The following is a 24,788-nucleotide window of genomic DNA, read 5'->3' as shown; positions in this document are numbered from 1 at the left end:
AGTAACTTTCCTTCCAGTGCACATATAAAAAGAGTCCTTATCCTGGAGAAATATTTTAGAAATGACCTGCTTTTTGCCCAATTTATAACAGAAGAAGACCACTGTCACAGTCTAGCAGACACATGACTTACATTTCAAAACAGAGCAGGTGAGACACATACACGTATCACAAGATGAGAGCCTAAATTGAGCTCTCCAAATCCTTAAACTATTTCTACTTCCATAATAAATAACCACCCAGCTGTCATCTCTTCTGTGAAAAAGAATGGAGTTCAGAAATGTCCGCAATTCAGTTCAATAAGTCTTTGTGTGTAAAGCAAATATTTTATGTTTACATCTTTGCTATATGAATGGAATTTATGATCAAAACTGTATCAGGCTATAAAGATTGCATCTTAAACTTAGGACCTTTGGTGTTCAAGGAGCTAGAGACACATCCTTATAGCATGTTTTAGCTAAAAATATTTACTCCTGGATACATTGGATGAGATATTGGTATTTATGGTATATTAGGACTAGAGAGATAGTGTAGCAGGTAGGGCACTTACCTTGCACACATCAGATTCATGTTCGATTCCTGGCATCCCACATGGTCCCTGAGCACTGCCAGGAGTAGTTCCTGAGTGCAGAGTCAGGAGTAACCCCTGAGTATTACTGGGTGTAGTTTCTCCCCGCCCCCACAACAACAACAAAAAAACCAAAATCCCCAAAGCATGGTATATCACCATTGTAATGTTATTGATTTTCAGATATACTATGTACCAACTACTGATACAAAAGAGTCGCCGGTAACTAAAGTGTTTCTGAGCACTTCTTAGTACACAATATTTCCCCCCCTCTAAAGTAATATGAAAATAATTTATTATATGTTGCTTCAGAAATAGCATTTGTGATGCATGGGACAAGTGCTGAGATGAAGTTTCTGTTTTTCTTTTAAAATAACTTTTACCCAGTTTTTCTCAAGTTCCATCTGCTCTCACAAATGTTATATTTTTTCTGCATAATCTATGAGAATGGAATTAGCCATGCAAATTAATAATAGAAAAGTAGTGTAGGAAAATATTTGAGTCTCTACTAGGAAGAATTTATTCTCATATTGCTTAAAATAAACCCATGTTTCCTTACTTATAATTCAGTTCATAATTCGGGGCCAGAGAGATAGTACACAGTTTAAAGCACTTACTTAGCACCTGGCCGAGTCCAGTTCAATCCCTGGCACCCCATGTTCTTTGGAGCACTGCTGGGAGTAAATCTGGGGCATAGGACCCCACCAAGAACAACCCCCCCAACCAAATTCATAATTTAGCATTCCAAACTGGTGTTTCTCATGTAGTTATAGCTTGGGGCATTCGACTTTAACAGATAATCAGTGGGAGTAGTTACCGATCTTCATTTTTCCCATCTGAAGACTGAAATAACATTTCATCCTATTAGGATTCTTGTTAGATTTAGGGTATAAATGTATTTAAAAACAACAACAACAGCCTGGGCTGGAGAGAAAGCTCAGTTTATTAGAAGACATGCTCTGTATGCAGGAAGAACCAGGTTCAACGCTCTGTATCATGTGCTGTCCTGGGCATCACCAGGCCCACCTACTGAGCAGGCGTGGGAAGAGTCTCTGAGCGCTATTGGGTGTGGCCCCCAAACAAACAAACAAACAAAAAAAAACAAAATAAAATAACCTGCAAGATGACATACAATTAGGTATTATTAAAAATCAAAGATTTAAAATAATTCCACCATGCTGTTTGAATGAAATGTTCCTTATCTAGACCATGATCAGAAAGGTAGCATAGTGGGTAACCTGTTTATCTTGTTGATGGCTAAACCGGGTTTGATCTCCAGCACTGCCTATGGGGCCCCAAGCTGTGCCAGGAGTGATCTCTGAGCAGAGGCAGGAGTAAGCCCTGAGCACTTCCAGGTGCGGGCCTCAAACTAACACATTTGGTATATATTATTCAATTTATAAGGTTAAAGGTGAATAATAAGCACTTTTTTCTAAAAAATTTTTTTGTTCACACCCAGCAATGCACAGGGGTTATTCCTGGCTCTGCACTCAGGAATTACTCCTGACAGTGCTCAGGGGACCATATGGGATGCTGGAGATCGAACCAGAGTTGGTTGTGTACAAGCCCTACCCGCTGTGCTATCACTCCAGCCCCCTTATTTTGTTGTATTTGTTTGTTTGTTTGTTTGATTGATTGGTTTGTTGGTTGATATTATTATTGTTTGGTTGTCTTTGTTCATTTGTTTTTTAATTTTTTTTTAAAGCAAAAAGTAAGAAGATGTAAAATTAAATTTTTTTCTCTCTTTTTTTTTTTTAGTGGGGGTGGGGCACAACTGATGCTCAGGGGTTATTCCTGGCTCTGCACTCAGTAATCACTCCTGGAGGTACTTGAGGAGCATATGGGACACCTTACCCACTATCTGCTCTCCCCAGCCCTCTTAATTCTTGCTTAACTAGTTTTCTCTTGCTCCAAGGGATACTCCTTAATGATGCGCTAATATGGTGCACATTCTTCTCACTAACCTGCTGTCCTCATTGAAGTAAAGCTCTCTCTTCTCCAGAAAGTCTTATTTCTGAGTATTTTCTAAGTCCTGGAAGATGTAGCTAAACCTTAAATGCATTAGATAAAAAGGTGGGAGTAATACCAAGAGAAGTGAACTTCCTTACAACGCAAGAAAAACAGGTTGGGATCATAAAAAGAACCGGAACATGTTTTCCACAAACCTCAGTGGGCAAATAAATCAGTATTTTAATTCAGTATTTGTTAAATATCATGAACGAAAATAAATAATCATCTTAGGGCAACAAAATTCTCAAAATTTACTACTTATAATTAGTAGTCTCTGGGCTGGAGCGATAGCACAGCGGGTAGGGCATTTGCCTTGTATGCGGTGAACCCGGATTCAATTCCTCTGTCCCTCTCAAAGAGCCTGGCTATCTACCAAGAGTGTACCACTTGCACAGCAGAGCCTGGCAAGCTCCCTATGGCGTATTGGCTATGCCAAAAACAGTAACAACAAGTTTCACAATGGAGACGTTACTGGTACCGGCTCAAGCAAAATCGATGAACAACGGGAGGACAGTGCTACAGTGCTACACCAGTGATGCTTTAAAATTATCACTATGTTCTCACCAGCTTTATTTTGAATTCCTAGGGATGGTGATATTTTTTTTTCTCTATTTCTGTCAGGAGATAGACATGATTAGGCACATACACCCTCTTTTTATTATTTTAATTGGAAAGATAAACTTTTCAATGTTAGATGAACAATTTCTTTCTCTATGACCAGTTCTTTCTCTTACCAGTGGCTTGATCTTTAGACCACTAAGTTACAATTTTGATGTTTGTCACCACAGTGATAAGCTAAGCAGAAAAGGTGAACGAACAGTACACATCTGGACAACGTAGAGATGTGTCATCATCTAAAGTAAAACCGGATTTGTCATTTTAGAGGATTGTTGTTAAAATACCAGTTATAAAAAAATTTATTTTTATTTTGGGGCTAAATCCTGAGGTTCTCAGGGCTTATTCCTGGCTCTGTCTTCAGGGATCACTTTTAGAGAGGTTCGGGGAACCATATGGGATGCCGTGGATCAACCCTGGCTTGTCCATGTGCAAGGCACGCACCCTACCTGCTGCACTATCTTCCAGCCCTGTGAAATATTCTTTTTAAGATGCTGGAGCGATAGCACAGTGGGTAGGGCGTTTGCCTTGCATGCAGCCAGCCCGGTCGAGCTGGGTTCAATTCCTCCGCCCCTTTAGGACAGCCCGGCAAGCTATTGAGAGTATCTCGCCCACACAGCAAAGCCTGGAAAGCTACCCGTGATATATTCAATATGCCAAACACAGTAACAACAAGTCTCAAAATGGAGACATTACTGGGCCCGCTTGAGCAAATTGATGAACAACGGGAGGACAGTGACAGTGACAGTGAAGATCACACTTGGGGGCTAGCAAGATAGCTCAAAGGGCTACTGTACATGTTTTTCACTTGGGAGCTCTGAGTTAAGTCCTGGCAAAACACAGTTACCCAAGCACTGCTAGGAAGGATTGTGAGCATTGCTGATTATGCTTATCCCAATATCCCAAATCTATATAAATTATGATTATTCCAATAACCAAAATCTCTATAAATATATGTATATGTGCATATACATATACATTTATTGAGATTATAAAGGGTGTTTATGAATGTGAATGTACATACATGTATGTATGTAGCTTTCATTTTTATGAATAAATTCTGCAATGACTTTTCTTCTTTAAATGGCTGTAGTTCCTTTTTCTATACAGGAATAATAATTGGACTCTGTTCAATTGCGTATTACCCCTGAGAAAATGAGACAGGGAGAGAGGGAAGAGTAACTTCAGTAGGAATTCACCAAAGCTGCCTAGGAGAAATTTAATTTTCACTGTGGAAAAGAACAGAATTTTACTCCTATCCACTCAATAAGTTAGAGAAGGTGATTTCTGTTTCAGTGGGTTCTCTGTTGGTAGAGTCAAACTGAGGGAGTGGGTTAAAAAGTAAAAAAGTAAAGGCCCTTCCGTTGAACATCGATTTGCTCGAGCGGGCCCAGTAACGTCTCCACTGGAGACTTTGTTGTTACTGTGTTTGGTATATCGAATACTCTGGGTAGCTTGCCGGGCTCTCCAAGAGGGGCGGAGGAATCGAACTTGGGTCGGCCATGTTGGCTGCGTGCAAGGCAGACGCCCTACCCACTGTGCTATCGCTCCAGCCCTTAAAGGCCCTCCCGTTGATCATCGATTTGCTCGAGCGGGCCCAATAACGTCTCCATTGGAGACTTTGTTGTTACTGTGTTTGGCATATCGAATACGTCATGGGGAGCTTGCCAGGCTTGGCCGTGCTGGCGAGATCCTCTCGGTAGCTTGCCGGGCTCTCCGAGAGGGGCGGAGGAATCGAACTCGGGTCGACCATGTTGGCCGCTTGTAAGGCAAACGCCCTACCGCTGTGGGTTACGGGAAAGAAACTATGTAAGGAAGACAATAGAGAAATGCCAAGTTGGATTTGGATTGGTCTTTAGTTGAGGTTTTCCTTGTCCAGACCTCCATTCTTGTCTTTACCTAAGTCACTCCCCCTATTGCCTTTATTATCTCCTCTTTCCTCTTCTTTTCCATGCCCTCTTTCTTTTCTGTTTTAAAAGGAAGATAAAATTTCTGAAAAACTCATGAAGTTTCCAGCTCTCAACCTTTCAGACACCTCATTCCTCCCTTTCAAGGGTTTCTACTCTGCCACTTTTCAAAACTACGATATTCTTTCTCCATCAAAAAAATTACAATTTATTTACACCAAATATTATTTTCTGCATCGAATCTCATGCTAATAGCTACCAAAGTGTTTATATAAAAGGATGAAATGCCAAAGTGGAATTTCAGGGGGTGACTGACTGGAATTCTGGGGGAGTTCCATATTTCCTATCTTCTTGGTTCCTTGGTCCTTCATAGACTTCTTGAAAGATTAGAAATGCAGTGCTGGGAAAACTTTGCTTTCTCTTTTAGTGCCTTAGAGTTCTTAACCCATCCTGATAGTGAGAAAACAGCTGAGTAACAAATCTTGGAACTGAGTCTCTGGAAGCAGTAATATATGACTAGAAATCCAGTCAGAGCCAGAGAACCAGTAAAGCAGTGAAGCACTGGTTCTTGAAACAGCACACTGTAGCGCTGCCCTCCCATTGTTCATAGATTTGCTCTAGCGGGCACCAGTAACATCTCTATTGTGAGACTTGTTACTGTTTTTGGCATATTAAATACGGCACATGCTTATGTAATTCTGTAGACAGATGCAAAGAGAGTTCTAATACAGATAAACTGGTTGGTGACAGTGCGAAACTGTTTTCGACAATAGGATAGAGGTGATATTGTCTAAAAATATCAGGATTTAGGATGCACAACTAGGAAATTGATAGATCTGAGCCTGATATTGTGAATATCCATCAACAATGTTGTGTTTTGATTGCAGAAGATTGCTTCAACTTCATTTAAGTGCCTTCATTTTTAATGCCTCCAACTGACCCAATCAGTCAGATTTTGCCTGGAAAACTTTTCTTTAATCTCTACTCTCGGATGCTATCTCCAGACAACCAGAAATTGGTGCAGTGATCTCCATAGCACTTCCATAGAACCTTGTTTTCTAAGAGCTCTTACTAAACTGCCTGGTGATACCCTCTCCCCCAGGCCATTAGCAAGGGGAGGGCAATACTGCACATTATACTGAGTCTACCATGCTGAGCAAGTGCCTGGCAGAGTGAATGCTTTATATAGACTTGGTGAGTTAATATGTACATGCATGATGTCCTTTAGAGCAAAAGATAAATGACTACTTACGTTACTGCAGAAGCAGATTTCAGAGCAAACTTTAGTTACCAAAATGGAAAAATGAACATTTCAATTCAAATTATGCTTGAACTTCTTAGCCTCAAAGGATGTCAACACAGTTGTAGAGAGCTGGCATAACAGTGAATAGGAAGTAAGGGAGGAGGGAGATGTTGACTCATTCCCTTGAACTGGCAAAATATAAAATATACACCACACAATGGGGAGAAACCATCCATCCGCCTCGGAAAATCAGGGCAGCCGAACTGGGGCCGGGAGTACCCTTCCTTCCCTCTTTTGTCTACTCTGGTTGGCAAACAATTTTATTAATAATGTTTTTGTATCTTAGGGCCATTGTGTTCAGTTCTTTATTGTCTTTTTGGGATAATTAAACCAGGGGAAAATTATTGGGATAGGTTTCAACTGTGCTGAAACCCAGAGGTATTTGGAAATGTATAGAAATCAAACACAAAGTGCATGGTGTAAAGCTTCGAAGGGCATGGGGAAGGTCAGGTGACTTTATTTATTTACTCTAAGCCCTTCTGCATTATTTTAATTTCTATAATTATCTGCATGAATTGCTTTGATAAACTAATAAAATACTGATTAAAAATGTGAATAGTATTGAAATAGCAGTCTTGGGGCATGCAAGGCAGTGGGAGGGAATGCAGGAGTAATAATCACACTTGAAGAAAGGCTGTTTTCATGCCTGATTTGGGTCTTTTATGCTGCTGCTATTCTGACGAGATGAGCTGGGTAAGCTGTAAATGGAAGGCATGCCTTGTGTTCCTGAATTTGATTCTCTACAGCCTAAACTTTGCATTCCATACCTCAAGCTTTGTTCCAATCTATTAGTTTCCGAGCTGTCAATTCTGTTGGTCTTTTACCTTCTTCATGATTTGGACACTTAACTTCTGACCTCAGTTTCCTTTCAAGTAACAGTTTGGTTTTTTTGTATCTTTTGCCCTGAACTACTCCTGACCATCCTTCCATGATTTCACATGGCTTGCAAATTGTCTGTTTTAAATGCGTCCCTAAAGGAAAGGGCTCTTCTGTTTTGTCCTTGTCATGCGGCAGTGCCAATATAGCCAAAAGGACCTAACAGGCTTGATCAGGTTTGACAACAGGCAGCAGGAATTAGGGCTCAATCCTGTGATCAGAGCATCCTTCCTTTTCAGGTCTGCTTCTTTCTGTCTCCTAACTTTGACCTTGTGCCAGTTACATAAGCATTTTGGGGCTTCATTTCTTCTTATGCATATAGAAGACATCGATAATACTTACCATTCAGTATAAGTCTCGGTTTAGAACTACCTTGCATGTGGTATAACTTGATATTGTTCTTTTTTTCAGTATTTCTATTTACTTTATAGCTATTATTTTAAAAATGTGGTCAAAAGCCACAACTGTTGATACAATTCTAGAGTTGAAATTGATTAGATAACAAAAGTCCAATATTAAAAATTAATAAGACTTGGGGGCTGGAGTGCTAGCACAGCGGGTAGGGCATTTGTCTTGCATGCGACCCAACCCAGATTCGATTCCTAGTGTCCCATATGGTGCCCTGAGCATGGACAGGAGTAATTCCTGAGTGCATGAACCAGGAGTAACCCCTGTACATTGCTGGGTGTGACCCAAAAAGCAAAAACAAAAATTAATAAGAATTAAAAAATGAGCTTTTATGTGAAAATTGTTATATCTCATCACAAGGTTGTTAAGTCCTTGTCTAAGAATTTATTAGGCTGTTTGTTGCTAGTTGATCCTTCCGTGTTATTGTTTTTGTTTGTTGAGTTCAGTTGACTTCTATGCTACTTTCCCATCCAGTTTGGTGTGCTCCTACTGGAATTTCAGTATTGAGGAATTAGGGGGTGTCATGAAACTGTGACACTTCTGGATCTATGGTCTGGGCCAATGAATTGACAGGGCAATGGCTGTGGGAGGTGGGTGTGGCTCTGGAGCTTCCAGAAGTATGGGGGTGAGAGGAAGCTCTTGCTCCCACTCCAAGACGCTACCAGAGGTCTCAGCCTGGGCACCACTTTGATAATATTTAGCATTCAGCCAAGGTTTAGTATCATTATTGCAGAGGGGTGTAATCTTACATTTTTTCATATTTCTATTTTTTCATATTTTGTTTTTTAATTTAAAGCACAGAGATTAGTGTTAATGATAAGGTTTCATGCATACAATGTTCCAGTACTACACCCTTCATCTGAGTGTCCACTTTCCTTCACCATTATCTCAGGGTCTCCTCCAATCCAAGGACCCCACCAACTCCCACTCTGTCCTCATTAAGCTCAATTATGTAGAACACTTCTCAGGCTTTATTGTTTCTGATCAGTGGTTATTCCCACACACTGTTCTTAAATTACCTCCCCCTCCCACCCCCCAAAGAAAAAAGAAAATAAAAGAACAAAATGTGACTCCGTGTGTCTAAAACTGGTTTGTATTCAATCATCTCTGTTGGAGATGGCTGAGTCTGGGGCACAGGTCGAACTTTCAGTTCTAACAGATAAAATTCTTTAATGTTATGCAGAAAACCTTTTCTTTAGCAAATTATTTCTTTGTTGAATAAAGTACTTCAATTTTTCAAATTTCTCTTCTCTATTTCTCTTCAACATGGCATCGAAATGAGAGACTTCAGCATCTCAGATAAGGGAGCCTTGTGTCCTCTGGACTCTTTGCTGATTTCTGTGTGTCATCGCTGGTCTGGGCTACTCCCTAAACTGGTGAACAATCAGGAAAACAGGTGTCAATTGGAGTGCTTTGCTCATATCAGATACTGAAGTTTCTAGCTGGTATATCTCCTGGAACAGCCCTAGTCTTGTTGGCTTGAGCCTAATTTGACACAGTAGAGGTCTTTGTATCTGCATCCTTAGGTTCTTTGGGTACAGGGTCTATCTCTTTATTGACCGCAGGTAGTGGTGAATTGCAAAATCTTAGTAGTTAGATCTAGGCAGAAAGAATTCTGATTTGTATTGTTAGCAGACTTCTGTAATGTGAATATTGCCTCTTTGGCTTTTCAAGCTGCCAGGACAATACCACCTACTGTAGAGCTGGGAAAAGATATGTCTGATGCAAATCATTTCAAGAGCAGAAATAAGAGTAAAATAAAGGAAAATAGCTATGAAATGGTAATTTAGATAATTATCTTTGAGAATGTAGGAGCGATAGCACAGCGGTAGGGCATTCGCCTTACAAGCAGCCAACATGGCCGACCCGAGTTCGATTCCTCCGCCCCTCTCGGAGAGCCCGGCAAGCTACCGAGAGTATTCGATATGCCAGACACAGTAACAACAAAGTCTCCAATGGAGACGTTACTGGGCCCACTCGAGCAAATCGACGATCAACGGGAGGGCCTTTACTTTAATTTACTTTTAAATAAGTTAAGTTTTAATAATATGTTTAATAAATGTCTTGCAGAACTCTTGACAATTCTTGACTGATCAACTCTGAGCTGTTCAGTGAATTCTTGTCCAACATATCTGGTTTCTCAAGATAGCTTCTGACAAACTATTAATCTGATCCTCAACTAAATAGAATGTTTCTTCTTAGGAGCATGCTGGGTAAGCTAAACGTGTACTCATTCTCTGTGGTCCTACAGATGCTGCAGTGGAAATCAGTGATACCATCATATCCCAAACACTAAACACAAAGCAAGACAGAAGCTCTGCTACCCATGGCATTAATCTTAACTTATATAACTCATTTCTTTCCGAAGGAATAGATCAATTAACTGGTAAGTCCAAAACTTCTTTATTTTTATTTTTATTTTTTTAGAATATATATATATATTTTATTAGTGAAACACCATGAGGTACAGTTATAGACTTATAAATTTTTGTGCTTGAGTTTCAGTTATACAATAATCAAGTACCCATCCCTCCACCAGTGCCCATCCTCCACCACCAGGGGTCCCAGCATCTCTCCCACCTCCCATCCTCCCCGTCCCACCCTGCCTCTGTGGCAGGGCATTCCCCCTTGTTCTCTCTCTCTTCTTTTGGGTACTGTGTTTTGCAAGAGAGGCATTGAGTGGCAATCATGTTTGGTGTATAGACTACTTTCAGCATGTTTCTCCCATCCTGGGAACATCCTCACAACACCCTTTATATGGTGCTCTCTTCTCTATCTCAGCTTCCTTTTCCCCTAGCACGTGTGGCTGGCCTCCAAGTCATGGAGCAAAATTCCTGGTACTAATTTCAGCCATTCCTGGGTGTTAGTCTCCCATTTTGTTGCTTTATGTTCCCCAGATGAATGCAATCTTTCTGTGTCTATCCCACTCCTTATGACTCATTTCACTTAACATGATATTTTCTTTTTTTTTAAAATTTTTTTAATTTATTTTTTATTAGTGAAACACCATGAGGTACAGTTGTAGATTTACAAATTTTTGTGCTTGGATTTCGGTCATACCATGATCAAATACCCATCCCTCCATCAGTGCCCATTTTCCACCACCAGGATAATATCCCTCCCCCCCCATCCCCCCATCCCCCCTGCCACTGTGGCAGGGCATTCCCTTTTGTTCTCTCTCTCCTTTTGGGTGTTGTGATCAGCAAAAGAGGCATTGAGTGGCAAACATTAACATGATACTTTCCATGTAGCACCACTTGTATGTAAATTTCTTAACTTCATCTCTTCTAACAGCTACATAGTACTCCATTGTGTAAATGTACCAAAGTTTCTTTAACCAGTCACCTGTTCTTGGGCACTCAGGTTTTTTTCCAGATTCCGGCTATTGTAAAGAGTGCTGCAATGAACAAACAATTGCAGATGTCACTTCGACTATACCTTTTTGCCTCTCTGGGATATATTCCCAGGAGTGCTATAGCTGGGTCAAATGGCAGATCAAATTCTAATTTTTTGAGAGTCGTCCATACTGTTTTCCAAAAGGGTTGGACCAGCCGGCATTCCCACCAGCAGTGAAGGAGGGTTGCTTTCTCGCCACATCCGCGCCAGCACCGGTTGCTAGTACAAAACTTCTTAAAGCTAGGCATGCAGTGGAAATCCACAAGAATCCATTTTATTATGTAAGAAACTCCCCCCATATATTTATCATTTGTCTTTGTTTATTTTGTGGCAGTTGAATCCAGGGCCTCACACATGCACTAGTGCTCAGCTACCTCCAACTCTGTTTCCGTTTTGTTTTTACTGAACAGTTTTCCTAAGAGCATTTTAAGGAAGAACCTTAGACTTGGTTTCCTGTGACATCTGGAGGAAAGGGGCCAATAGGAAGTTGTATGAAGTGTTTGTCCAGAAGCCCACCATGACATCTCCTTCCTGCTGCTTGTCATGTCGAGGGGGAGTTTACTCCACTCTGTATGACTCCTTTTCCAGAGTCTCAGTCACTTCCTTCTCCACTCTGTAGATTCCACAGCCTCACACAGAACGTCTTACTGTCAGAGGGAAGAATTCTGTAGCTTTTCCAATGCATGGCTGTTCAAACTAAAAATAAATAAATAAATAAAGCAAAATAAGCAGCAGCCCAGGAGGATTCTGGAGATAGCATTCTAAACAAAGCATTCCTCTCAGCACCGGTCTCTGTATATAGCTATCTCAGGGTTTCTTCCTCATGACCTAGGACTTTAAAAATTTTCAACTCAAATATCTGGCTCACTCCTATTGGAAAACCCCCGAAAGACTTAAGTGGAGGGTTGATAAGATTAGATCTGCTTTAGAAACTCAGCTAGAATAGCAATAAGTCAGAAGGAGCAAAAGGTGGAATTTGTATGCAGAGAATTGATTTAAGAGTTTATTATTTAAGAGTTTATCTCTGGTGATTGAAGACAGCTGAAACTCCAATACTGGAAGTGAGATAATTATAAAATATCTTCATAATGCCACAGTGAACCGCCCTTTTATTCTTTTATTACTGTGGTCCATCTCTTTATCTTCTAGGACTTTTGGAAATTTGTAATTTTGTATTTATAATTTACTTATTACCTGTTTCTATTCTGGGACTGGAGCAATAACACAGCAGGTAGGGCGCTTGCCTTGTATGCAGCCAACCTGGGCCACCCCGGTTCGATTCCTCCACCCCACTCAGAGAGCCCGGCAAGCTACTGAGAGTATTGTGCCCGCAGGCAAAGCCTGGCAAGCTGACCGTGGCGTATTCGATATGCCAAAAACAGTAACAAGTCTTACACTAGTGTAGTTACTGGTGTCTGCTCGAGCAAATTGATGAACAATGGGAAGATACTGCTACAATGCTACAGTGCTGTTTCTGTTCTAGAACATAACATCCATAAGGGGCAAGTTTGCTTCCAGTGCCTGCCAGACCTATACAAACCTATAGATCTCTCTCTCTCTCTCTCTCTCTCTCTCTCTCTCTCTCTCTCTCTTTGTCTCTCTTACCCCCCACACTCTCTCTATTTCTTTCTTCCTCTCTCTTATATATCTTAGGTGGTCCACAAATATATGCAGAAGAAAAAGTAGAACTTAGAAGAAAATGTTCCTTTTTCCAGTAGCCATAAGTTTGGGCATATTTAATTTAATTTAATTTAATTTTGCTTTTTGGGTCACACCCAGTGATGCTCAGGGGTTACTCTTGACTTTACACTCAGGAAGTACTCCTGGTGGTACTTGGGGAACCAGATGGGATGCCAGGGATCGAACCCAGGTCGGCCACATGCAAGTCAAATGCCCTACCCATTGTACTATCGCTCTAGCACCAGGTATATTTTAGAGAAAGGGGAAAGTACAGAAACATAGAAAAGAAACAGATTTTAAGAGTTAGTACAGCTTCTGAGAGAAGCAGGAAAAAAAACAAAGAGACGATCGAGATTTTTGTATTGCCAAGGAGAAGATTCATCTTTAGATATGAAAAGAAAGGAAAAAAAGAGATGAGCATAGTGACTGAATGGATTTATGATTTAAAAGACTTCTGAGTTATAAGGTCTCTGTCTCCAGAAATGATAGTATTACAGTTATGAGAGAAAGAGGAAGAAGGAGAATGAAGAGGAGAAGGAGGAGGAGGATTGAGATTTAATTTGTTATTTGCTGTGCTGGGGATTGAATTCATCTCCTGTATGCCAGGCAGTCATCTTACTACTGAGTTACAATCCTGGGAGAAGTGAATTGAAGAAGTTGAGGAGAATCCAAGAAAATCATACTCAGGAATGGAATAAGTGGATGACCAATATTGCATCCAAAAGGTTTCTATGTGAGGGTCCAAGAGAGAAACACTGAGACCAAATTAGCTGAGGCCCCAAAGTCCCAGAGGAAGTGATGAGGCAGAGATGCAGGCTCTGGCAGAGATGTGTAGGGCTCCATCCCTTCTTTGGTTAATCCTCTATCTCACAGCAACCAAGAGAAAGGTTTCGGGCTCCTGGGTTAGGTTTGAATGAATCATTCATCTGTCCAGCTGTTAAGAGTTTTGAATGTTTCAGATACAGCAACCACATCAAAAAGGAGCCCTCAGCAGTGAGCTTCTCTGAAGAAGGTCTCGTTCAGTGACTGAAGCTGGCCCGGGCCTGCTGTGTCTGAGATACGCCTGCCCTTTAACGCTAACTTCTGCTAGCAGGAAAGTCACTACTAGCTTAGAAATCTAACAGTTCAACATCGCTAGTGCTTAGGTGAGTACTTTCTATAAAAGAAGGATTATGAATTTCGATTGTGATTGGCCTAGGTTTGATTTTTGACAGTGGGACATTGGAGCTTTGTAATGTGGAATAAGTGATCTGCGCATTTCAAGTCTAATGAGGTCATTGGAAAGGCAGAAGGATGGCATGAAACGTGAATAGAAACCATCCTGCAAAAAGGACAGCATAAGGCACCCAGGCACTAAGACAAAATGTCACCACGGCTTTCTTTCCTTTCTTCCTCACTTCCTTTCTTTACCTACTTCCTTTTCTCTCCCATCCTCACATTATAGTAACCAGTTTTCTACTCAGGTGCAAGACTGCTCAGGTCAGTAATTCCACCTGAGTTATTAAGATGTAACTAATTTTATTTATATTAAAATAATAATATGCTTACTAGCTCACACTTTCAAATAATATGAAAAGCTAATTGCCCCATTCCTTTCCACCCCGATTCTTATTCTCCAAGGAACCTCATGGCTAAATCTTAACTGTCTGGATTTTAATTTTTCTGGCATCATTGCAACTTGCCTAAAAATATGTTTATGATATTATTTAATCTTTTTTTAGTTTTATTTAATTTTTTTCTTGTGTGTGTGGGGTCTCTGGGTCTCACCCGGAGATGCTCAGGGCTTTCTTCTGGTTCTGAACTCAGGAATTACTTCTGATGGGGCTCAGGTGAACATGTGGGATGGCGGGGGTTGAACCCGCTTCCGCCGCATGCAAGGCAAACACACTACCCATTATATTATTGCTCTGGCCCCATATTTTGTCAGTTTTAAAGATCACTTTATTTGTGTTCACGACTTTATCATCTATACCCTATCAAGGGTGTGTGTATATATATATGTATATTTTATGTATATTTAAACATAAAAAGAGAGAGGAAGGAAGGAGGGAAGCAAAGAGGGAGGGAAGGAAGGAAGGAGGGAGGGAGGGAGGGAAGGAAGGAAGGAAGGAAGGAAGGAAGGAAGGAAGGAAGGGAAACGTGACATATTTTCCTTCCTTCCTCTCTCTTTTTATGTTTAAATATATATATCCTGGCAGGGATATATACTATTGACATGATGTCACTATTTATGTTAACATTAACAACTGGCTAAGGTACAGTTTCTTATGTTTCTGTGCTATCAAGTTACTATTTTATTTTAATTTCAGTCTTTTGGTTTGTGGACCGCATCCAGGGGTTCTCAGGGCTTATTCCTGGCTCTGAGCTCAGGGATCATCCCTGCAGTACTCAGGGGACCATCTGGGGATTGAACTGGTATTGGCCACATGCAAGGCAAGCGACCTGTCCACTGTACTGTTTAGTCCCAGAAGTTACTTTTTTATCCCCTTTCTAGGATGGACTCTTTGCAAAGATGTTACTATGTTCAGTTTATACAGAGGTATAGAACCATATTCCACTTCCTTAAAGACAGAGTATCTTAAAGAATTACTGGAATTCTTCTACATGGATTTTTTCCTTCTTCACCTATTTATTCAAAGCAATGTGCTCTTGAATATTCATCTTATATTTTAAAATCAATACTGTTTTATAATTCTTTTCTTTCATTGTTCCAACATTGGTCAATGGGAGGTTTTAGTTGACTACATCATCCCTTTTATATACAACATATATAACACTGTTTTTTTCAGTTTTATAGGTCCCTCCCTCTCTTTTTCCTTCCTTCCTTCCTTCCTTCCTTCCTTCCTTCCTTCCTTCCTTCCTTCCCTCCCTCCCTCCCTCCCTCCCTCCCTCCCTCCCTCCCTCCTTCCCTTCCTTCCTTCCTTCCTTCCTTCCTTTGTTCCTTCCTCGCTCCCTCCCTCCCTCCCTTCCTCCCTCCCTCCCTCCCTTCCTCCCTCCCTCCCTCCCTCGCTCCCTGTCTCCCTTCCTTCCTTCCTTCCTTCCTTCCTTCCTTCCTTCCTTCCTTCCTTCCTTCCTTCCCTCTCCTCCCTCCCTCCCTCCCTCCCTCCCTCCCTCCCTCCCTTCCTTCCTTCCTTCCTTCCTTCCTTCCTTCCTTCCTTCCTTCCTTCCCTCCTTCCCTCTTCCTTCCTTCCTTCCTTCCTTCCTTCCTTCCTTCCTTCCTTCCTTTGTTCCTTCCTCGCTCCCTCCCTCCCTCCCTTCCTCCCTCCCTCCCTCCCTCGCTCCCTGTCTCCCTTCCTTCCTTCCTTCCTTCCTTCCTTCCTTCCTTCCTTCCTTCCTTCCTTCCTTCCTTCCCTCTCCTTCCTCCCTCCCTCCCTCCCTCCCTCCCTCCCTTCCTTCCTTCCTTCCTTCCTTCCTTCCTTCCTTCCTTCCTTCCTTTGTTCCTTCCTTCCTTCCTTCCTTCCTTTGTTCCTTCCTCGCTCCCTCCCTCCCTCCCTCCCTTCCTCCCTCCCTCCCTCCCTCCCTGACTCCCTTCCTTCCTTCCTTCCTTCCTTCCTTCCTTCCTTCCTTCCTTCCTTCCTTCCTCCCTCCCTCCCTCCCTTCCTCCCTTCCTCCCTTCCCTCCCTTCCCTTCCTCCTTGCTTTCCTCCCCCCTTCCTTCCTCTCTCTTTTTTATGTTTAAATATTTCCCTACCCATGGCCCTATAAGGTGCTCCAGAATCATTCTCTATATTTCATATACTATTCCTAGAATGAGAATTATCCTAAGAGATAAGATTTTTTCCCCTTCTCATTGGTAAAGAATATTTGAAACCAAAACCTGTGGATTTTGTTGCTGGAGCAATGCAGCTTCTAAAGTCTCTTAGATGACTAACAAAAATACGTGTACATTCATCAAGTCATATGACACACACCTATACAGCTGTAAATATTTCTTTGTTTAACACCTGTGTCTATATTAAACTAATGTCCTCCAACTCAAATATTACTACATGGTACAATCTAGTTGCCACTCTTGCTTATTTACGAACTCTCACTCCAATCGTGAGAAACCTGGTTTCTGCCACCTTCTATTTGCTTGCTTAATTATTTAACACCAGTGTTTGCTGGTACCCTCATAGGAACCATCTACCAATGAATGTTCAGGGCTGGAGCACAGCAGGTAGGGCGTTCGCCTTACACGCAGCCAACATGGCCGACCCGAGTTCGATTCCTCTGCCCCTCTCGGAGAGCCCGGCAAACTACCGAGAGTATTCGATATGCCAGACACAGTAACAGTGTTTATTTATTCATTCTATTTTCCACTGATTTTATAAGCTTTAGTCATTTTCAGGTTACTGAGGTCATATCACTTCTTTCCTCTTTTCTTCACTGAGATTACCTCACACATTTATAATAGTTGTACTGTTCTGTTGCATTCAGTGATTCCTCAGCCTCATAACTTTCTTCATAATTTCCTACCATTCCTCTTTAAGACTTCTGTTAGTTCCCACCCCCCACCACTGTACTAATATTCTATTTTCTAAGCTTTCATTTTTTAAGCTTTCATTTTTGTTCTTTTATTTTTAAAAATATAATCTTATGCCCCACCCTACTCCCTGACCCCCAATTCTAGATGCCAGTTCTCTGTTAGCAATCTGTACCTATAAAAAGTTTTTTTTTTCTGGTCACTGAACATCTTTGGAATTTTCTTTTCTTTGTGTATGCCAAAAGTTTCATCATGTAAGTTCTTGCTCTATATTCTGTATTAGATGCTTTCTTCAGATTTCTGCTCATCTTTGCTTAGCTTCTCATGATTCAGAGATGTAGAGGAGAATTTGACTTCCTGGCTTGGATCTTTGAAATCTTTGAAGGCATCACTCTGCCTTGTTAATGTCGAGTGTTTCATGGTAATTTAGCTGTTGACAGAACTGTGGATATTCACATTGAATCTTTCCACTTGGGCTGATTCCCTAGAAAAGTGTCTTTTAATAAATTCTTCCCAAAGGCTAAACTATATAGTAGTATGGTAGTCACTTATTCATACATTTTACATTCATTCTCATATCCTCTAATTATTATGGCTTCCATCAAAGCAGAAACTCTGATGTAATCTTTCTGATATTCTGACTTTGTGAGGAAGAAATAACTCAGTGACCTGGAATAGCCCTAAGAATCTAGGGAGAGACATACAATTTATTTTTCTAAAGCTCCTAATAAACCTTCCTTAATTTAGTTCCCACCTTCCTTTCATTTAAGCTCCAGAAATACCTGATACTGAAAATTTCTGAGACTGATGATTTTGAAGAAAAGACTATTGAAGGAGCGTCAGTTTTTAGTTTACCTCATTGTTGTTTAAATTTTGTCTTCTTGGGCCCGTAAAGTCCTTTAATTATCCACTTTCCTGACTTCCTGAATTTTCTCTCTTTGTATAATCTCCGTTTATCTTTGATTAAATACTTAAATCCTCCTGTATTGATGTATATCTATCTAGTACTCTGTCATCAAGTTATCCCTTTCACAGGAATTTCTGGTGGGAGAAATTTTATATTGTTAGATTCACTTCATGGTCTCTGTTTTCTTTCTTCTTCCTTCCTTCCTTCCTTCCTTTCTTTCTTTCTTTCTTTCTTTCTTTCTTTCTTTCTTTCTTTCTTTCTTTCTTTCTTTCTATGTAGGAGTATTGCTATTTATTCAACCACTGATTAGGCTGATTGAATTGTGCACGAACTCCACTGGTCTCTGTTTTCTAAATTCCGGTTTAAAAACTTTTATTCTCTAGCTGTAAAGCGTTTGAAATCCTCACTGCTCAACAATATAGTTAAAATATATAGTACACAGAAAATCTCCATTGTCCTTTAAAATTGATTAAACACTTATAGTACATCAAAGATATCATATGCCATATCTCAAGTGTAGCTGCCTTTATAGCGATTTTCTGCTTTCCTCACTAAAGAACAAAGAGAATCTTTATAGCTGGCGCCTTTTGTTTTCACATCTAAATAAGCTCCTGGGAAGAGCAGCTAAACATATTTATTATGGCCTGTAAATCAGCAATATTAAAACTGGCATTAACTATTACCATTTAAAGTGTTGTGAGGAGGGGTTCAGTGGGAGTCCCTGCTTTCCCTGTTCTGCTTCTCAATTAAATTAGATGAAGTTGTTAATAATTAACTTTACCAATGGGTCCTCATTCACGCAGCATTAGTCTTTCATTCCAAACACATTTGGCTGAGTATTGATCATGTAGCTGAATATTCTTAGACAGTTTCATTTGCTTTGATGTATGATGAGTTAAGATAAATTAAAATTGCTGACTAACCTCTTAAATAATGTAGCTCTGTACTTATTTAAATGTGAGATATTCACTTGGTAGCATAATACTGAACTGTCAAAAATGGGTTTTAACTGTGGTCTTATCACATTTAAAATTTGACTTTTTCCCATAACGTCAACTTAGCCAGTGCTCTAATTCCCCATTTATAAAACTGAGCTGTTATCACTCGTCCTGGCTGATCAATGATAGGAATAATACTTATTCAGTTTGAAGTGAGGGTAAATTGAGTTAATGATAACAACTAAATCCATTTGGACACAATTTGTAAACCATTATACAAATACAAAGAAATACTATCAACATTTTGAAATCTCTATGCTAAAGAAAGATATTTTATAGTAATAGATTCAATGAGGGTAATACATTTTAAAAAATAACAGAGACAAGGACTTCTGAATCTCTTGCCTCTTAAGTAGTTGTGGATTAGAAATACTACACTGATTAGATTTTTTGCACATACCATTTCTTCTACTGAATATTATGTTTGCTCTTGAATGAAGAACAGGGACTAGCTAAGACCTTGATTTAGTGCAAGTTCTCTTCTTTCAGAGCTCCCTGTGTTTTTCTTGGCTGCTCTCCTGACCCTGAAGTTAAATATAGATTCCGAGATCTTACTGTTCATCTTATGAAATCACTTTGCAAGCCATCAGTGAGATCAAGTTTAGGTGGTTCTCTTCTATTTGTCTATCTAGGCATTCAAAATGCACAGGAGTGCAGTTGTTATCTATTATGGAGTTCTCTATACACAAGGACTCTTGGTCATCTTAGACAAACACCATTCACTGCTTCTCAGGAGAAAGTCCAATTTTGTGTTTTACTTGCTTCCTCCAGGCTGGAATCCCTGACATTGAAAAGGCTCCGCACAGACTCCCTGTGACAGTCAACTGGAAGACAGACAGACACAAAGCCATTCTCAAGGATTTCTCCTTTTATTTCCGAAATGTCTTTTGACCACTGGAAAGAAGGCTGATTCTTCCCTTTTGTGTCTCTTAACATGTTCACGGTAATGTAGAAAAGGAGAAAGAAGAGCACTACATCAGCAAAATTTCTTTCTTTCTTTTTCCCCTTCTCTTCCATATGAAAGACTTCATTGTTTCACCTCCACAATTTACTATAGGCCCTGGAGAAAGTAACAAAAGATAGGAAAGAGTGACTACTGGCATCTGTTCAGAGTGGCAGGTCGCGGCTAGATAGAAATACATTGATTTGTGAAAATGGATCCCTGCTTTATTTTAAGGCTAATGGAGCTTGTTTTATCATTAGTGCCTTTAGTACTGCTTATGCTTGATGTAATCAAGGACAAAGGCTTAAAGCTGACTTTATAAACTCACAACACAATAGTTGTCAACCACAACAGATTAAATTAGAGTAAGTGGAAAACGTATCAGTACTCTTTTCACTAATTTCCCTACTCAATCTTCTTCTTACCTCTCTATTTTTTAAGTTTTCCCTATGGAAGTGTTTTTTTTTTTTTGTTCCACTCTTTCCTTTTAGTTTTGGGGAATAAAATGTTAAATATACACAGGACCGGAAGTGAGAATATGTACTTAGATTTTCTCTTGTTCTCTTGGCACATGCATTCTGTGTTGCTAGATGCTTCTGTATATTGATAAGATTATCCAAGTTAGGAATTTTCAATGCATAAATATCATTCTATGTCTGCAGAGTTATATTTGGGGGTAAAACATGGCATACTCAGTCCAGAATTAGTAGGGTGGTGAAGGGTGGTTGTACAGTGAAACGCAAAGCTATCAATGAGTTAATTAAAGAATTAATTAGTATTGAGGTAGACAAATAGTTCATTTAAAGACTAGCTTCATTTTAAAATGCTGTATCTGAACATATAGAAAAAATAAAATTCGATAGTAAAAGTCCAGTGAAAGATTTTATGCTGATTTTTTTTCCCCACAAGTTACTGGAATGGGTGAACAGTCTTCTTAGTGGGATAAAAAGTCCTGGAGCAGGCAAGGACTCCAGATGCTCAATTTTCAGTAAGGTGAATTTGAAGTGTCCCAGGACCCAATGGCATTCAAGTGGAGTCTGAGGCACTCGTTTATTGGGGAGGGACTGTGAGGGGTCCATGCAACTGGGGGTTACTAACTCTGAGAGGGACTGAAATGAAAAGAAAGGGGCTGAACAGAACAATGGACCAACTCCGGAACCCTGGGGCACACTAATAAAGACCTTTCTGGTTTTCTAATAAGATTATGTCCTGATAAACCGATGATAAGGTGAAAATAACCAAGTCGAAAATGGCCTGGGACCTTTGGCTCTCAGCCATTGTCCAACTTCCTGAGAAGAGAAGTATTGCAGTTTCTGCTGAATGCTTATCACTTTTACACCCTAGAGAAAGTTGAAAAAGTTTAAGCTGAACAGTGAACATTTGGTGATAGACTGTACTAAATGGTAACATGAAGGAAATATCTGTGACTATACAGAGAGAATCAGAAAGATTTGAGAGGAACCAATGGAATACAGTACGCTAGATCTTTTGGAATAAATATATATTTGTTTCTGCATGGCAGAGCCTGGCAAGCTACCCGTGGTGTATTCAATATGCCAAAAACAGTAACAATAACGGGCCTCATTCCCATGACCCTGAAAGAGCCTCCAATATGGCAGCATTGGGAAAGACGAGTAAGGGGAGGCTGCTAAAATCTCAGGGCTGGGACGAAGGAGACTTTACTGGTGCCCACTCGAGTAAACCGATGAACAACAGAATGACAGTGATACAGTGATATATTAGTTTATTTAGAACAATTACACAAATGACTCCAGGAGAATTCCAACTTATTCCTTCATAGATGATGTGACAATTTCACCAAGAAGGGCAGGAGGGCAACAACAGTTGGGCAGAGAGAGAGCTCAATGGGCGGAGCATGGGTTTTCTGTGTAGAAGGCTTGAGATTATGCCCTGGCACTACATGGTCCCCCAAGCACCACCAGCAGTAATCTTGAATACAGTGACAGGAGTAGTCCCTGAGCACAATCAGCTTTGCCCCAAAAGCAAAAAATAAAATAAAGTAAATAAAGATAAAAGGGAAATGAGTGCCTACTCACATATTTGTTCCTCTTATGGGGCAATAAACCATGAGTCTGAGGGCTTAAAAATAGCTCATCAGGGCTGGAGCAATAGTACAGTGGGTAGGGTGTTTGCCTTGCACACGGCTGACCCTGGTTCAATTCCCAGCATCCCATATAGTCTCCTGAGCACTGCCAGGATTAATTCTTGAGTGTGAAGCCAGGAGTAACCCCTGTGCATTGCTGGGTGCGACCGGAAAAGCCAAAAACAAAAAAATAGCTCATTACTAACCAGAAGGTTGGGGTCCAAGTGGAAGGTAGAGTTAGTAAGTGTTCACATTGATTGATGCCAAATCAGTATTTTATAGATATTTTTCTAATAGAAAAAAATAAGGAAAAATAAATAGGATAATATGTAATCTGGTTCTAATTCACTGGTTCCTTTTTTAGACTTTTATTACATTATACTTGACCCATTTTTATAAATATACATTAGCACACATTACACAACTTTGTTCTTTTTTAGCAAAATAAGTAATACAATTTCGATCTGTTTCTACAGTAGATATTTTTGATAGTATTACATGAGAACTATGTATTTACCAATGACCCTGGGCTTTTTGGCCAAATATCTGGAAAACTCAGCTGCAAGGTTGGTTTCTTGCTTATTTATTCAGTCTTCCTAATATTTAAGTCACCTTTTTTTCTTTTCAAAGCATTTTTCAGTCTCTTACTATTGCCCCACAGGGAATATCTGTGAATTCTTTGAGTTATGTGTATAGAAAACCCTCAGATTCAGTGGTAAATGATCCAGTGAAAAACTTCTTGCTAAGGACTTTCTCAGAAATTTCAAGAGTGGACACCACGTTCTTCTAGAAGGGAGAAAGTACACATCAGGCAGAGAATTTTGTGAAGGCAAAAAAACTGCTTAACTCCACACAGTGATGTTCTATCTTTTGGGTTTTGTTTTTTGGGAGAATTCTCAGGGATCATTCCTGGAAGTTTCGGGGACCATATGGGATGCTGGGATTGAACCCAGGTCAGTTGTATGAAAGTTGATTGTCATACCTGCTGTACTATATCTCTGGCCTCCAGATGGACGCTCTATTTTTGATAGGATGAATTTGAAAATTTGAAATGTCCAGGGCAGTCAGATAAGAGTTCAAGAAGAGTTTGACTAGGCTCTTGTTTACTAGTGTGAGAAGAACTCTGCTGCATCCATCGATCTGGAGTTCCTAAAATATAAGTGGAACCACAAAGATATGATAGAAGAAAACTCAATTATTTAGGCACACATATCCTCCTCTTCCCCCCCTCCTCCTCCTCCTTCTCCTCCTCCAAACCCTCCTCCTCTTCCTCCTCTTCCCCCTCCTTCTCTTCGCCCTCCTCTTCCCCATCCTATTCCTCCTCTTCCCCCTCCTTGTTCCTCTCCCCCTCCTCTTCCTCCTCCTCCTCCTCTTTCTTCCCTTCCACTTCTCCTCCTCCTCCTCCTCCTCCTCCTCCTCCTCCTCCTCCTCCTCCTCCTCCTCCTCCTTCTTCTTCTTCTTCTTCTTCTTCTTCTTCTTCTTCTTCTTCTTCTTCTTCTTCTTCTTCTTCTCCTCCTCCTCCTCCTCCTCCTCCTTCTCCTTCTCCTCCTCCTCCTCCTTCTCCTTCTTCTTCTTCTCTCCTCTTCCCCCTCCTCCTCTTTGCCCTCCTCTTCCCTATCCTATTCCTCCTCTTCCCCCTCCTCTTTCCTCTCCCCCTCATCTTCCTCCTTCTCCTCCTCTTTCTTCCCTTCCACTTCTCCTCCTCCTCCTCCTCCTCCTCTTCCTCCTCCTCCTCCTCCTCTTTCTTCTTCTTCTTCTTCTTCTTCTTCTTCTTCTTCTTCTTCTTCTTCTTCTTCTTCTTCTTCTTCTTCTTCTTCTTCTTCTCCTTCTCCTTCTCCTTCTCCTTCCCCTTCCCCTTCCCCTTCCCCTTCCCCTTCCTCTTCCTCTTCCATCTTCTTCTCCCACCTTTCTACCTCCCCCCACCATCCTATTTTTTCCTTCTTCCTCACTCAGCTGTGCTCCAGGTTTAATCCTGACTCTGAGTTTACAGATAATGCCTGATGGTGCTCAGGGTATTGTGTGCAATCTTGGAGACTGAACAAGGCTTGGCCAAGAGTTAGATAAACACCAGGTGCAAGGCAAACACTAGAGTAATGACCTATGTTCCAGGATTTTTGCAGGTACAAGCTAAGTTTGCTCTCCTATTTTTTTTTACTTCGATTGGACAGAACCTTTAAATAAAATAGTTGGTTTCACATTTGATTAACCAAACCATTTAAAGGCTGTTCATATAATTCAGAATAAATGCCAAAGTTTTGGTAGTAAGTAAATGCAATGATCTATAAGGATCTGGGCCCCTTAATTACTTCTATGTTCTGATCTATGATTATTCTTCTGATGTGGTTTCTCTGGCTATTCTGGCCACCCTGACATTTTGAAAGAAAGAATAGTATCCTGTCCTCTGATGTGTGTGTGTGTGTGTGTGTGTGTGTGTTTTGCCACAGTATGATCTATTACCAAATAGTTCCCTCATTTCTTTAAGATCTTTGCTCATTTTGCTTTCCCTATGAGGCTGAATGTGAATACTTCTCAAATTTCCACATTACTCTGTCTCTGCCTTCTATCCCTGTAATATTGTATAACTTACTTAGTCATCACATCTTTTTTCTTC

This window comes from Sorex fumeus, unplaced genomic scaffold (assembly GCF_029834395.1).
Source record: "Sorex fumeus unplaced genomic scaffold, SorFum_2.1 ptg000038l, whole genome shotgun sequence".
NCBI lineage: Eukaryota > Metazoa > Chordata > Mammalia > Eulipotyphla > Soricidae > Sorex > Sorex fumeus.
This window is presented reverse-complemented; position numbering follows the sequence as displayed.